Source organism: Dermacentor albipictus, chromosome 9 (genome assembly GCF_038994185.2).
Source record: "Dermacentor albipictus isolate Rhodes 1998 colony chromosome 9, USDA_Dalb.pri_finalv2, whole genome shotgun sequence".
Lineage (NCBI taxonomy): Eukaryota > Metazoa > Arthropoda > Arachnida > Ixodida > Ixodidae > Dermacentor > Dermacentor albipictus.
Window position 1 is genome coordinate 80,610,200 of NC_091829.1, and position 15,279 is coordinate 80,625,478.

At 44.7% G+C, this 15,279-nt stretch overlaps 1 long non-coding RNA gene across 1 annotated transcript in view; it reads left to right on the forward strand.

Moving 5' to 3' along the window:
* LOC135919015 (uncharacterized) overlaps positions 1-14,203 on the forward strand; it is a 54,094-nt gene extending 39,891 nt beyond the window's left edge. Inside the window, exon 3 of the long non-coding RNA XR_010569857.1 lies at positions 12,770-14,203. This is a non-coding gene — a long non-coding RNA (uncharacterized lncRNA). The remainder of the gene's footprint in view (positions 1-12,769) is intronic.
* The last annotated feature ends 1,076 nt before the right edge of the window (positions 14,204-15,279 follow it).

Consider the following 15,279-nt stretch of genomic DNA (forward strand, 5'->3'; position numbering starts at 1 on the left):
CCCTCTAATTCCTCCAATAGCACTGCTAGACTCGCCTCACTAGATAACGTTCTAGCGTTAAACGTTGCCAGGTTCATATTCCAATGGCGGCCTGTCCGGAGCCAGTGATTCTTATCACCCTCTGCTGCGTCGCAGGTCTGACCGCCGCCGTGGTCAGTTGCTTTGCAGCTGCTTTGGACTGAGGACCGGTGTTTGATTGTTGTATTCATAGGAGGTTGTGGCCAAATACTGCACCAGGGTGGCCAATCCTGCTCTGGTGAGGGAGTGCGTTACCGGTTCTGGTCACCGGGATCAGGCCACACTCCAGGCCTGTTTGTGCAATTTTATCAACACGCGGATTTTTTTTTAATCCGGTGGAAAATTGTCGGCACCGGGATTCGAACCACGGACCTCTTGCACGCGAGGCGGGTGTTCTACCTCTACGCCACCGCAGCACCTCATGATATGTTATGATAAGAGATTTTGTGAAAAAGAGAAATGCGTGAGTGTTTTCGGCGGTCGGATAAGAGAGGAAGGTTTAATAAACATTTCATGTGTGTTACGCTTGCTGTCCGATTGAAGTTATTTAGAATGAAACAGGCTGAACGGTTTTGTATAGCTTCCAGCGTATGTATTAGTGTTGAATGCCAGGGATCCCATATTGATGAAGCATACTCAAGTTGCGAGCGAACGTAAGTGGTATATAGTAATTGTTTTAATGATGATGTCGCACGAGAAAAATTTCCGCGTAGGTACCCTAAAGTGCGGTTAGCTTCGGACACTATGATATCAATATGCGATTTCCAAGACAAATTGTTAGTTATGGTCACTCCTAAATAACAATACGAGGGGACACATTCAAGTGGTTTATTAGTGAGAGAATAATTTGGAGAACTAGACTTAGTGCGAGAAACCCTCATAGTTTTGCACTTCTTAATGTTAAGTTGCATTTTCCACGTGCTGCACCAATCAGTTATTTCATTTTATTTAAGTCGGTTTGTAGGGCTGTTACATCGCAGTTATTGGAAATTTTGCGGTATATCACACAATCGTCTGCAATTAAACATATTTTTGATGAAATATTAATAGGTAAGTCATTAATGTATATAAGAAACAAAAGTGGGCCCAGGACAGATCCTTGAGGGACGCCTGAGCCGACAGGGGCTAGAGAGGAAGTACATTCATTAGCAGAAACAAACTGAACGCGTGATGTAAGAAAGCTACAGATCCACTTAAGTATTGTAGGGTCAATGTTTAAAATGCTTAGTTTGTGTAAGAGTAGAGCATGACACACCTTGTCAAATGCCTTAGCGAATACCAAAAAAAATCCAGTCCGTCGTGAAGCCTGCGTCAAGGCTAGAGTGCAAATCGTTTGTAAATGTGAGAAACTGTGTTTTGCAAGAGAAGTTTTTTATAAACCCGTGCTGGTGAGGAGTAAAGAAATAATTATCGTCAAGGAAGTTAATGAGATGCGTGTAGATTACATGTTCCATAATTTTCCAAGGTACTGAGGTAAGAGAAATTGGTCTATAATTAAAGGGATTGTGAGTGTCACCTGATTTGTGTATGGGAATGATTTTTCCTGTTTTCCAATCTAGCGGAAGCATGCCAGAGTTATATGATTGCGAGAATAGATATTGCAATATGATAGATGAATATTCAACTGTGGTAATTAAGAATTTGGTGGTGATTTCATCGACACCGCAGGAAGAAGTAATTTTCAAATTTTCGATTATTTTTCTAATTCCTGTTGCATCAAATATAATAGGGTCCATAGGAGGAAAGTTACAGCCCTGTAGGGCGGGACATTCGTTGTTAGGTGCGGGAGAGGAAAATGATTGCACAAACGCGCTGTTGAAGACGTCTGCACAAAGATAGCTGGGAACCTGACTACCAGACTGTGTTAACGCAATCTTACTTCCACGTTTGCATTTTACTAGGCTCCAAAAGCGCTTTGGATTGGTTTTTAGTAATAATGGCAGGGTTTGGCTAAAAAATGTGTGCTTAGTATTTTTAGCAGTAATTAAGTAGTTGGAGGCAGCGTTTTTATATGCAAGCCAATGTGCAGGCTTTTTCGTCCGTTTAGCATGCGAGATAGGCGTCTCTTCCTATTTGAGAGCATATTAAGAAATCTGTTATACCAGGGGGCTTGATTATGAGAATAAACGCGCTGGAGTGGAACATGCTGATGGATTAATTCTAAAATTTTAGTCTTGAACATACGCCAATTTCTTTCAACTGATCGTTCAAAAAACTGGGGTAAGAAGTCGCCAAGAAATGAACATAGGCTTGAGTTTATGGCAGAAAAATTGGCTCTTTTGAAGTTTCTAATTGTCTTTAGTTGTTTGCATTGATACTGCTGGGGGAATGTAAGCGTGAAGTGCAAAATGTCATGATCACTCAGACCAGGTAAGTGAGTTACCGATGAGACGTTGTCGGGAGAAGTGGTGAGCACCAGATCAAGTAGTGAGGTTGAGTGCCGAGTTATTCGCGTTGGTGAGGTGACCATTTGTGAAAAACCGAAGTCAGAACAAAGTGTAATGAACTCATTACATTCAGTAGATGAGGGCTCAGAAAACAGACTGATGGGTGACCATACGATGTTTGGAAAATTAAAATCGCCCATTAGATATATTGGCACTCCAGGATATCGTATTGTTATCGGGTTCAAGTTGTCATACATGTCATTGCAAAAGGACAAAGGACTTGAGGGTGATCGGTAACAAACCCCTATTAGTAGCTTTTTAAATTTTATTGTAAGGCAGCACCAGATGATTTTTAAAACTGAAACAACCGGCACACAAAAGCCCTCAAATCGGTCACTGATTGCAAAAAGCACACCACCGCCTACTTTACCAGTGCGATCGCTCCGAAAAACTGCGTATTTATTTCCGCAAAAAAACAACTTAGAGTTGGCTACCCTAGATGACAGCCAGGTTTCAGTTAACGCAATGATGTCAGCGTCACAGTCATCAACAATGGCACACAGTTCGTCCCTCTTCGGCAGAAGGCTACGCATGTTCGAGAAAAGCACCGAGCTCTTGCTCGGTGCTCGGTGCTGAGAACCACCTCCCCGTTCGTTCCCCTATATTTCTTTTAATGGGAATTCGCGTCCAGAGCGAAGAGTACGAGGGCTGAGGTCATTCTGTGTGCTATTGAGAGCTTCCATTTCAGTAACAGTATTATGAGCTTCATTGTAAACATACGTTTTTCCACCGATAATCAATTTATTGTAATGCAACTTGAATGACTTTTTTGTGTTTTTTCCAAATTCGATCAACTTTTTGCGGCAGTGTCTTGTTGCTGGGCAGTAATCTTCGCTTACGGATATTTTTTTTTCATCCTTTAGAAGTTGGCGCTTGGAAAGGACTAAGTCCTTACATTTGTATGTTTCAAATTTTACTATTAGTGGTCGTGCTTTCCCTGTGGCAAATCGCCCGATTCTGTGCGCTCTGGCTATGTTGTTACTTGAAATATCAATTTTTAAAGTGTCGGCGAAAATTTTCAGTATTTTTTCTTCCGACTTGGAATAGGTTTCATCAGCGGAGTCAGGCACATCGTAGAACAACAAGTTATTCCGGCGAGCGCAGTCTTCGGCGTCGTTTAGTCTTGAGTGGAGTGTGCGCGTGTGCTTTTCGACACGGACTATGGAATCCCGCACGTCGTCGAGATCTGTCTGCTTTTGTTCAATTGCAAAAGTTTGCTGTTCAACTTTTTCTAATCTGGATTTTATATCTGATATTACCTGACAAACAGATTCCTGCTTTTCCTTTAGGTCTCATATTGAAGTAGCCATAGATTTCTCTAGGGTTTCCATCCTTATAGATCGCTCGTCTAGATCCTTAAGCGTTTTCAAAATTTCTTCCACAGCATTCGAAGATTGCGCTTTTTGCGAACCTGTACTTGGACCGGGATTGCTCTCAACGTCACCACATAACAACAAAAGCAAAGAATAAAAAGGATCAACCAAGGCTTTTGTACATGGAAGCACGACAAGGAACAGGTCATCAGATTTAAAAGAAGCGTGAGGTAGTTTTGGGAACCTATTAACCTGCACAATGAAGAAAAGCGTGCGTAAGCCCATCGTTGTTTTCCTTGTCGTACCACCATGCCCACTGAAAAGCGTTGCAGCCGGGCCTGGTTTTATATCCTTCGCCACCAATGCTGTACACGATGTTGCAGCTGCGCAGTCGTGAACATTGTGCACGTGCACGAATGTGCGCGTGTGCTGTCTGGCTGTCGGTAGAATGACGGGCGAAAGGTAGGCGAAGTCGTTCTCGCTTTCCAGAAGAGTCGATGCGTTGCCGATGGGCGGACCCTGGTGCTGGAAAGCCGTAGTCGAGCCGCACTGCCGTGCAGGTACCGAAGAACTGAAGAACTGCACAATGAAGAAAAGCGTGCGTAAGCCCATCGTTGTTTTCCTTGTCGTACCACCATGCCCACCATGTTGTTTTATTTGCGCCAGCCATTAAAAGCTCGAGACTGCATAGGTATCTTGCATAACTCTATCGGTCTTTTCCATTAGCCCGACGTGAAGGCGTCGGCAATTTTCATTGCCAAGTTGTCTGCGTTATCGTGTTGTCGTCAGCAGGCCCTGTCATTATTAGCTTCCTTGCCTTAAGAGTTAAGAAAACATTAACATTGCCTGCCACCGAAATTGTGCGGTTCACAAAGCCTGCACAAAGTGCGGCATTCTGCTTAAGACTACCGTGTATATATATATATATATATATATATATATATATATATATATATATATATATATATATATAGGAGTAAGAAACATAGGGGCCCGATTTTCACTAGTCATATTATAAGCCAAAACGTCTTCTCATTATGTGTGTGTGTATATATATATATATATATATATATATATATATATATATATATATATATATATATATATATATGTGTGTAGCGTGTACTCAAAGATGATAATAACCTACGTGGAAATCAGCATGTGTTACACAAGAACATAAGAAAAGTACTCCTTGGTAACCACATAAGCGCTTGACCACCTTCATATTTGGCATATACACTGACAGCATAATTCGAACTCATTTCGATTCAGCAATATGCATGCGAATTGCGGAAGCGGCGACACTATGGCACAACACTCGCGCTTTATGATTAGCGTAAGGTGTTGCTTTTGAAACAGGCTCTGAGACTGGTGGCGATTATGCATGAATTTCGAAGTCGCACCAGGCAGCGCTGCATTATGCGAGGAGGACGTTGTCTGAATCCTAAAATTGTTGTTCTTTAGGAAAAGGGTCGGGTAAGGCTGTGGAGATCCTGCTGCTGCGTCGTAATAAATGACCTCAGAGACAATGGAATCGCGCTGAACTCCGCAGTACTTTCTTGATTATTGTTTTTCTTTCCCGTGTGCTGGGGCTGAGCATTGAGATGAGCCATGATGATGGCGCACACCACAGCAAACAGTAAACGCCTGAGTAAGGGCGAGGGCAAACCTGCATTGATTTCAAATGCTCTCGCAGTTAAGTGAGAAGCAGGGGGCATCAAAAATGACTTCTGTTCTAAAGCGACGCTTTTAATGCGAACGTTCTCGGAGTTAGCTCACCGTGGCTGCTGGCTGAGTTGGTGCCCCCCAGCAGTTCGGAGGCATTATTCCAAAAGCAGGTGAGCACTGCCATCTTTACTACCCTTATAGGTGTCTAAGCTGCTCGCCTAATTGTGAGATGACTTAAAAGTAAAACAAATGGCACTTGAGTAAGTCATTGCGACATGTATACGTAAGCAAGAATGCAATTCCTTGAACAAAGCAAATATTTTTCACCCTTCTACGCTTACTTTCATAACGACTAGCCACAATGGAGCGCGTACCTATATCATGCCAACGCCGTCTGTCATGTTCAGATCATCGCTGCGTGTTGGCGATGAAGATGATTTCTGCACTAAGGCACATATACACGACGGTGGACTGGCAAAGAATAGAGCACGGTACATTTAAAATACACGCAGAAAAAGGTAAATAAATGTATGCATCGGTCACATTGCGTAACATGCGTGTGCGAGAGCACATGGACGCGTGAATCAGTTTTTTTTCTTTTTGTTGTGTTGCTCCTGATGCCCAAAAATAAAATAGACATGTTTAGAGTGTTTAATGACCCACTTCACGAAGCACTCACTTCAGATAGCTGTTTGGGTGAGTGTTCGTTTTATATAATTTTTTATACTTGAGCGTTCAGTCAAGGGACGCAATGGCGTGGCTGATTAAGAAATCAATTCTAGTAATTTCAACAATTCTATTATCATCTGGATGGTCTCACTCTTCAAGGCTACTCTGTGCTTCACCAAATGAGACGCCGACACGTGCTATAGCTGCCAGTGTTATAATTATCTGCTTCGGATACGGAGCAGCATACAACGAGTTCATCGACAAGTGTACTTAAGAAAATTCGTTCATTAGACCTCCAACTTTAAAGCAACCGCTTTGATCCGCACCTATAGCGCGAATCTTTGCGATGGTGGGGCTCTAACACGCATCATGCATGCTGCGACAGCTGGACCGCTGGAGATAAGGGAGGCGCCTGCGTCCTCTAATTTCCACGGGCCTGACTGCGGAAAGCGCTTTTATCAAACTAATTGCGCATTATGCTGGGCAACCAGGCGCTTTGAGGGAATGTTTCCTATCTCGTAGGTAAAGAAGTGACTACAAAGACTCGTCGGAAAATTGGTGTTAGCCTAGATCAACCACGTGTGCGCTATGCTCCCCTTCAGCTTTCCAAGGCAACGTCAATTCTCGATATTTCAATCAATATTTACGCAGCGCACTACAGTCGTTTGCAGTGTTTCACGGAGAGCCCTTGGAACCGGTGTCGGGGATCTGTCATTTGCCCTCTAGGAGCAGACCATAGGGCAAAAAAAGCGTCAGTGGTACAAAGGTGCATTGTCAAAGCACAAAGGACACTGAAGTGAGGCATGGTTGCAACCTCTGTATATCTGTATACATGTAAAGCCTGTACTTCCTACGCATCATCATCCCTACATTTTTGATAAACTATTTTTTACACCACTAATGAGCTCAGCGCTAACGAATCGTAGCATTTACCTAGTGCATCGACAATATGTCCATGTTAAAAATGGTTCTGTGGCTACGTCGCTGCGCTGCTGTGCACGTGGTCCTGGGTTCGATTACCGGCAGCTGTGGCCGCATTTCTGCGGAGGCGAAGTGCGAAAGCGCTCCAGTACTGTAATGTCCGTGCTTGTTATAAAAGAATACCAATAAAGACACAAGAAAACAGGTGTTTCACGATCAATATGTTGTCCTCCATTGCGGAGTTCCTACACCCGCGTGTGCAGTTTGGGGAAGTAAACCCAGCGATTAACTCAGAATAACGTGTTTAACTATCTTGGGAGACGCACCATCCGTACACTCCTGCTGCAGCCGGACATTGTAACAATGAAAAATGTTTTAAAGACCGTATCCAGGCGGATGCATATGCATGCGTGATAACAGGCAGTTCTATATTTTTAAAGTGAAGTGTACAGGGATGCTTAAATAGGCCATAAAGAAGTTCTTATTACCGTCACATCGAGTAGGATTCGTCTGACCGACAAGTCTCTAAAATTAGTTTCGTAGGGATTTTCTCCTATCTGATCTCGTATGAGATTTTGCTTATTATGCGGATATAGAACACAGTACATTTCACCAGCTGAGGTTTCTATGCTAGCTCAAGAAACACGAAATGTCTTTTTATTGCGTAAACAATTATATGGACACTTCAGTCGCATTTTTGCTGTCGCCATGATATTCCGTATAATGTTACATGGTAATGACACCGTCGCCGTGCGCCCCGTGCAGTATGTGCGAGGGAAAGCGTGCGAGGGAAACTGACGATCGCGGCTCAATCTCATGCGCACAAGGGAGGCAAGTGTGAAGGAAGCGCGCCGTCTTTTGTCGCGTGCTAGGTTCCGGGGGGGGGGGGGGTATTGCAGGGAAGGGAGGGCGTTGTACTGCGTATTCCACGCCATATCTTGAAAGCGGTCTGTGTTGAGGCCACAGTCTCGGCGCTTCGATGGCTCACACCTTTATGTGTGCTGTGTTCTCGCCGCTCAGTTTGCATTCAAGCGATAGACGCCACGAAGGTCACTTCGCTCGCTACTGCTGCCTCGCTTGCTCACGCCAGAGTTTTGACAGCGACTGTCGGCGCTCAGCGAGTGTGATTTCTTCATGTTTGCATCTGCACGCTGATACCTTGCGTGTGAAATGAAGTGAGCTTGTCTTGACTCTTGTGCTAAGCATATTTCAATTCACTGCTGGTCGGTTTCAATTTACCAACTTTATATCACTTTAGGTAGACAAGTGAACAGGTAATTACCAATTTACTGTTTTACCAAATTATAATTCGAAAATTCCTTTCTGTTAAAAACAATGCAGCCTATCTGAAAGGAACCGCAGGGGCCTTGGTGTGAGAGCTTCATTGAAAAGGAATTCTTCCGTAAAAAAATCAATACGAGCTACATCAAGTGCACAAAATACGTACAGTGCATATTCATTAAGTGCATTTTTGATGAAGTGTATGACAAATATTTGACATGAACGTTCGCATTCCCAATGATGATCTTTCTCTCTCTCTGTGTGTCTTTTTTTTGAGGACAGTACAGTTTAAACACAATGTTTTTCATGGAGAAATAGAACAAATAGGTTTCCTGTACCAACAATAAAGAGAGGCGAAGCTTGCAGATTTCTCTCCGCTGTTATTGAAGATGAGGACCGTGTGAAGTTTGTACTAAGTGACGAAAGCTCAGTTTTGTAAGCAATACTCTGCATACAGCCGATGAAACGGTACGTGGTCGACGTATTCTATAAAACCCTGGGTTACTGATGTCGGAGCAGCGGGGGTCATAAGCTAAAAATATTTTTACCCAGTAATTTCGTTTTGTGAGTAGCTTTTCGCACATTATAAAGGAGTGCTCAGAATAATCATACTTATAGACATCTACGATACTGTTTTTCCAGTTTATAGCTACATATCTTAACACTCCTCCATGAAAAGCTGGAGAGGGTTACAGGAGGTAAGGAAAAGAGGATTGTGCTCTGATACAACCTGTTGTGCAAATGTGAAAACCAGATTATTATGCGTGCGCCCGGCTTTGTCGGCAATGCTGATCCGAAACGCTGGCAAGAAACGCTACTTTCAAGAAACTCCAGGTATCAGCTGCAGTGAGTGGAATTTCTTGGGCACAAAAGGACAGTGTAACAGAAATAACCAAGTACAGAAAAGTAACGAATATATGTCAGCGATAACAAAGCTTCTCAAATGACATGAAAGTCCTGCTCATGTGCACTTTCAAAGGTTCAGGCACACTGATGGCACGCACTGCTGACGAAAGGTAACGATGGAGATGAAAAGACCCTCACAGGTTCGACGAATGTTGATGCTTTTGTGTGGTCGAAGAGGAAGTAGTAGTGGTCTAAACTGGGATTCAGCTTAGCCGGCAGGACTCCCTTGTGGTAGTGCCATTTAGGCGCCGGTGAACACATTGGATTCCTGCTCTTTGTAAACCTTCCTTTTCTGACCTCTATGGTTGCACAGCCTTAACTTTGAGAATTCTCCTGGTATTTCCGTGCCTCTTTATGTAGGCACTGCACATATAATTTCTTTTTCTGTGGTGGAGGTGATGGTTTGTTCCGTCTTCGCTTGCTTATATCTATGGAGTAAGCATGCAATGGAGCCAACTGCTAAATAAGTTTTTAGGCCTTTTCGTATGGACAGCTTTAGTATTTGTATTACCGATTGCGCAGAAATTACTCTCCGCGCTTGTTGATGCCGAAGTCAGAAAGGAAGCTAACATCTAGGTATGAGTGTTATCAATAAATTTATCGATAATTATTTGCCTAATCATGCTACCCATCGCGAACGCCGAACAAAACGTCGCAGAAATAGTACTCCACAAATTATTCACGCAGCACCTATGGCCCCAAAAGTAAATAAAAGTTAGATGCTTTTTTTATGTACACCTGCACTCAAAAGATCTTTCATACCAGGAGGTTACTGGCAACTCAAACGGAAATTGATGGCTACAACATGAGAAGCTCTAGGGCAAAGCGATCTTTCTCACTTTATTATTGATGCGAAAGCATCAAATGGCCCATTGAACGAGAAATCCAGCGTCCGTAGCAGCTAAGCGGCTCCTAATTTCCCATTGGTTGCAACGCCACGTCACGTGCCCCACTCGATGGAGCAGCGCGGGAGAAAGGGAACACCTGCTGCCACGCCGCTGCGTCTGGTGTTCCGTGAGGGGAGAAGGCATCGCCGCGACTCCACGTCTTCGTCGCTCTCGGAAGCCTTTGTTATGCCCGCATTGCTATGTCCGCGCAAGCTCTCTTCGGTGTTCTAACTTCGCCTCTGTAATCGATACAGAGAAATGATCTATAAAATGTAGAATAAACGAAACGAATAACGTCGGCGGTAGTGAGCTTCGAACCTACGACGCCAAGCTCACTACACTCTGCTTGTGGCGTCATGCTAATTGGACCGAAATTTTCATTGGCAAGCCAGCCTTGAACTACGCGACGACGTCAAAATCACTGCGCCTTTCTCGGGAGGGTTCCCATTGGATTCAATATCAGTCCCCAAATGTACGATGACCTTAGGGATCGAAGTGCACAGGTCCTTTGGTGTCTAGGAGGCATTCGTCAAGCTTTTCAAGGCGTTTGCTTGTGCGCGAGCAGTTTATAACTCGAAGGACGTTCAATTAAACATTAATGCTTTCGCATTCAAGACATAAAAAGAACTGCTTTGACAAGCTCTCTACTCCAGCATCCCATCTTTTTCTCGACTAGACTGTTCTAATTCGCACTCAGCAATGAGCCCCGCGCATGCGTATAAACTACTTATGTGATCATATTGCTTTACTTGTGCTTTGAATAAACCTCACTTCGAAACCTGCAACATAATCACAGAAATCTAGTAATGTAGGAATATATTGGGCTGTGAAGACCGAATGGCGACAATGGAAGTTCCTCATTAGAGAAGTGTTCGAAAATTATTCCATATACGTTTCGTTTCTGACGCCATTCCATCAGTATTTGATTCAGTTTTTAAAATATCTATTCACAACACCCTAGTGAAAGTCAAATGCAAGAAAAATAGTAAACTAGAAAGATGAAGGTGGGCGTCAAGATCGCCCCCGAAAGATTAGAAGTGGCCACCATACTCATTCAAAGGTTCTGCAACGCCTACATATGACCTAGTGCGCCAATAGCTTTCAGTTCCTCTCGTCTTCAGAGGCAGATAAATTACCGGCGGGAACCAGTGTAGACATACGGTAATAGTTGTAGAGATTCTTCAATTACGGACAACGAAAGTCAATGCAGGAAAAGTACGGAAACAGCTCACGTCTCTTGCCATGAGACGTGAGCTGTTTCCGTACTTTTCCTGCATTGACTTTCGTTGTCCGTAATTGAAGAATCTCTACAACTATTACCGTATGTCTACACTGGTTCCCGCCGGTAATTTATCTGCCTCTGAAGACGAGAGGAACTGAAAGCTCACTCCAAGCTCCCGCCTCACTCCAAGTTAAGCAGGCCGCAGGCGGTCACACTAAGACTTCTGCAAACGAACTCGTACCCAAATCCGGCGTCCCTTAATAGCATATATCCAGAGATTTATACGAATTGTTCTTGCGTGGCCTGTGGTGAGGTAGCTACGTTGCCTCATATGCTCTGGGAGTGCGGGTCGCTGGGCCCGAAGTTCACCAAGGAAGAGTGGGACGCCCTCCTGCGAAGTCCCGTCTTTGGGGATCAAATCCTGGCCGTCCAGCGCGCCCGCGATTGGGCCGGCAGACTAGATCTGTCAGTCCCGTCGTGGGATTAGCCAGGTGCGCGTTTTATTGCGCTTTGCTGGACTAAATAAAAGTTTATTCACTCACTCACTCACTCACTCACTCACTCACTCACTCACTCACTCACTCACTCACTCACTCACTCACTCACTCACTCACTCACTCACTCACTCACTCACTCACTCACTCACTCACTCACTCACTCACTCACTCTTGCCATGATACACCAAAGGACTCGTCGATATGATGGCTACTGGATTAAGGAAGAGAAAAGATGGTGAGGCAGATCGTGACGTTTTTTTATGTGGTCACCAGGCTGATTTCAAACTATAAAAACTGTTAGTGCCTATCTAGATAGTGATGGCTGCTAGTGTCACTGAACTACGCAGTGTGTATTTAGTACTAATTGTAATACTGCACGGTATACAATGGTATGCTGCACGTATGCAATCATACATTTAAAAATTTCTAGCAGACAAACCTTGCATGTTAACCAAGAGTTTCATTAATATTTAGGGAATGCATTACACCAAGTCTGGTGCATCGACAGATTGAATGCTTACTATGATTGATAAGGCCCAAAGTTCAAGTCGTAAGGCTACCTATGCACAGTCAGTACGTATGTGAACAAAAAGGACATGCTGGATAGGACAAAAAGGACATAAAAGACAAAAGGACAGCATGTGCATTGTGAAGCCCATTAGTTGCCGAACATGAACGTGCTGTCGCGCGAGAATTTTATGGCGTTCGAAGGTTTAGAAAAGGCGTCCAGTTGCCTAGTTTATATAAAGTGTGCTGTAGATGGGGCAGTGGTCGGTGCTAGGAACCGGGGTCGGTAAATTTCGTCTTCCCGCGTTCCGTACCCTTGACTGCATGTCCAACATTATGAGATTTCCCGAAAACTGATTAAAACATGTGACAAGCGTTTATTTGTCCCGGAAGGACATGCCAGCTCTCTCAAATGTTTCTTTTTTTTGGACAGCTGCAGAGAAGCGTGCTCACCGCAAGTGGCGATGATGGCGAGAAATTCTCCACCACGGACTTCGAACGACAGTCCCTTCACCAGCCAGGAACAAGTTAAGGCGTCATCCGCCGCACAGCCGCTGACCCAGGCCCGAGTGGTTCTGCTCAAACGTCAGATCTGGCATTTGTCTCAGAGTGCCCACGTTTGTGGTCACGATGACCTGGCTATTGGCACCATTGCCCGCATTCATGGAGAATGCGTGGTTACGCACGCACGCACGCACGCACACACACACACACACACACACACACACACACACGCACACACGCACACGCACACGCACGCACGCACGCACGCGCGCACACGCACACACACACAAAGACTGCAAACAGCGCTGGATATAAGGCCATAAGACGACAATGACGACGTCTAACGCCGGTGACATGCACGACGACTGTCATGTCGAGTGCCGTGAGTCGAACTAATTTAGTATTGGCAGGGGCAGGTCCTGGTTAGTCTAAGGAGAGCTGGAGGTAGGTCAAGGGGAGGACAGATCATCGAAATCCAGCACCTATAGGACCGGGGCTTACCTAGCAGTCCAATTGGTAAAGGCATAGGAAAGACATGCAGGAGAATGTTCGTTGAACGCCGTAGTTGGGATGCGTAGCTGGTGGAACCGAAAACTAGGCGAAGTTTCAGGAAAGTGCCTCTAAGCATGACGCGACTGCCCCACTGCCTTCTGCTTAGGAACGCACTTGTGCTGTCCATGTCGTTCGCTGTACGTTCGTTCTTCACCTAACTTGAAGTAGCCTAACCTAAGGCTAACTTGCTCTAATTAGCCCCTGGCCATTGTGTGTTCTGGCGCTGGTTTCACCGTGGAAATTTATTCATCAAGTATGAAGCATTGGCGCATAAGGGCAGGCCGGGTTTAACTGGGCACGTTTAAGTGTTCCAAGTTGCCCGCGGCGCGCAGTAGCATCAGCTACGCATCGGAGTTACGAGGGCCTGGAGGGTAAAAAGGAAGGGAGAAATCTATAGGAAGTTTCCACGCTGCCGCCGCCGAAGCACCAATCGGCATCCTTTGCATGTTACTGACGGCGCAAACAAATAAACGAGTGGCATTCTTCGCAACTCTTATTACTAACTGCGTTCGTAGGCGAAAGATGGCGGGCCAGTATTGAGCTATTGTAAAATGCGCAATTTAGGTGTGGTTACAATCGGCTGGTCACGCTGGTGTAGCGAAATCTTCCGAGGCACCCAGGCTGGAGCGGACTGTCCGAGTTTCGCTTGGTTGAAAGATAGTTGAGTGTCCACTGCAATAGAAGTTATTGAGACCCGAGGGCTACAACACTCGTAATCGGTGTGGCCTGCACCCATTGCATTCCTGCACGAGCGTTTGCCGGAAGTATGTAATTTTTCTGAAGTTTAAAATAAAGTGTTTCGCTTACTGCAGCCTGTTCATTAACCTGCTTCGATAAATATACACAGTAGCAGGAGGAAAAGCCGCGCTCATTCAAGCGCCCTTGTTGATGTTCCGCTAATGACCGTGTATGGGAATCTTTTATTTGACGAAATAAGGCAGCCCGAAAACAGTGAAAATGTTTCTATTGAAAAGGACGTTTAAGGAAAAGTTGATCTCGCACTCCGTTAGCGAGTTCCACCCGCCGTGCAGCAGTGCGAAATTCTTGTGATATTCGCAAGAGTGTTTGTTATCCGCATAGAGAGAGAGAGAGAAAATGATAAATGAAAGGTAGGGAGCTTAACCAGGACTGAACCCGGTTGGCTACCATACACTGGGGAAAGGGAAACGGGGACGGAAAGATTAAAGAAAGAAGAGAAAATACACCGGGGATATCGTTCAGTCACTCAGTCCCGATAACAGACGCTGACTCAATCCTGTATCCTGTAAAGTGTTTTCACAGAGCCCCCAAGGTGGTTAAGGAGCTTTTTAACCCTGTAGTACCTAACGCACTTTCTGTATACTGCACTTTTTGTGAGGGCAAAGTTCGAATTATCGCAAGTGAAACACAAGTAGCGACAATTAATAGGCCCATTGTGGTTATCGAATAGCTGAAGATTTCAGTTACTACCTTGAGTGTTAATTATCTTCACGCATACATAGTGTGTTTGGTACAAATGCACCCCCCATGGCGCGAAATAAAGGTGGAAAAATTTTGTGAATTTTCTGTGATGTGCAACTGTGTTTGGGCATTAGAGGATTAAATACTCCCCAATACGGTTGCCAGTGTCGTTGGATGCTCGGAACAGCAAAATGTCCAAAGTAAGTATTACGAAACTTCAGCGACGGGCGGCCTCATGACCGTACAACGAAGCTTAGTGGCACCTGACTCCAAGGTACCTTGCGAAAATGGCACTCGAAGACGCCACAGGTAGGGTGCATTCAATATAGATGGATGACTCAATACTCCGACTCCTGTTCAGACGCGCGTCATGATTCTGTAGCCGGCAAGGGTACACGTACTATTGGCATTTTCCGTTGGCTATGCAATGGCCGTACAGGAATGAAC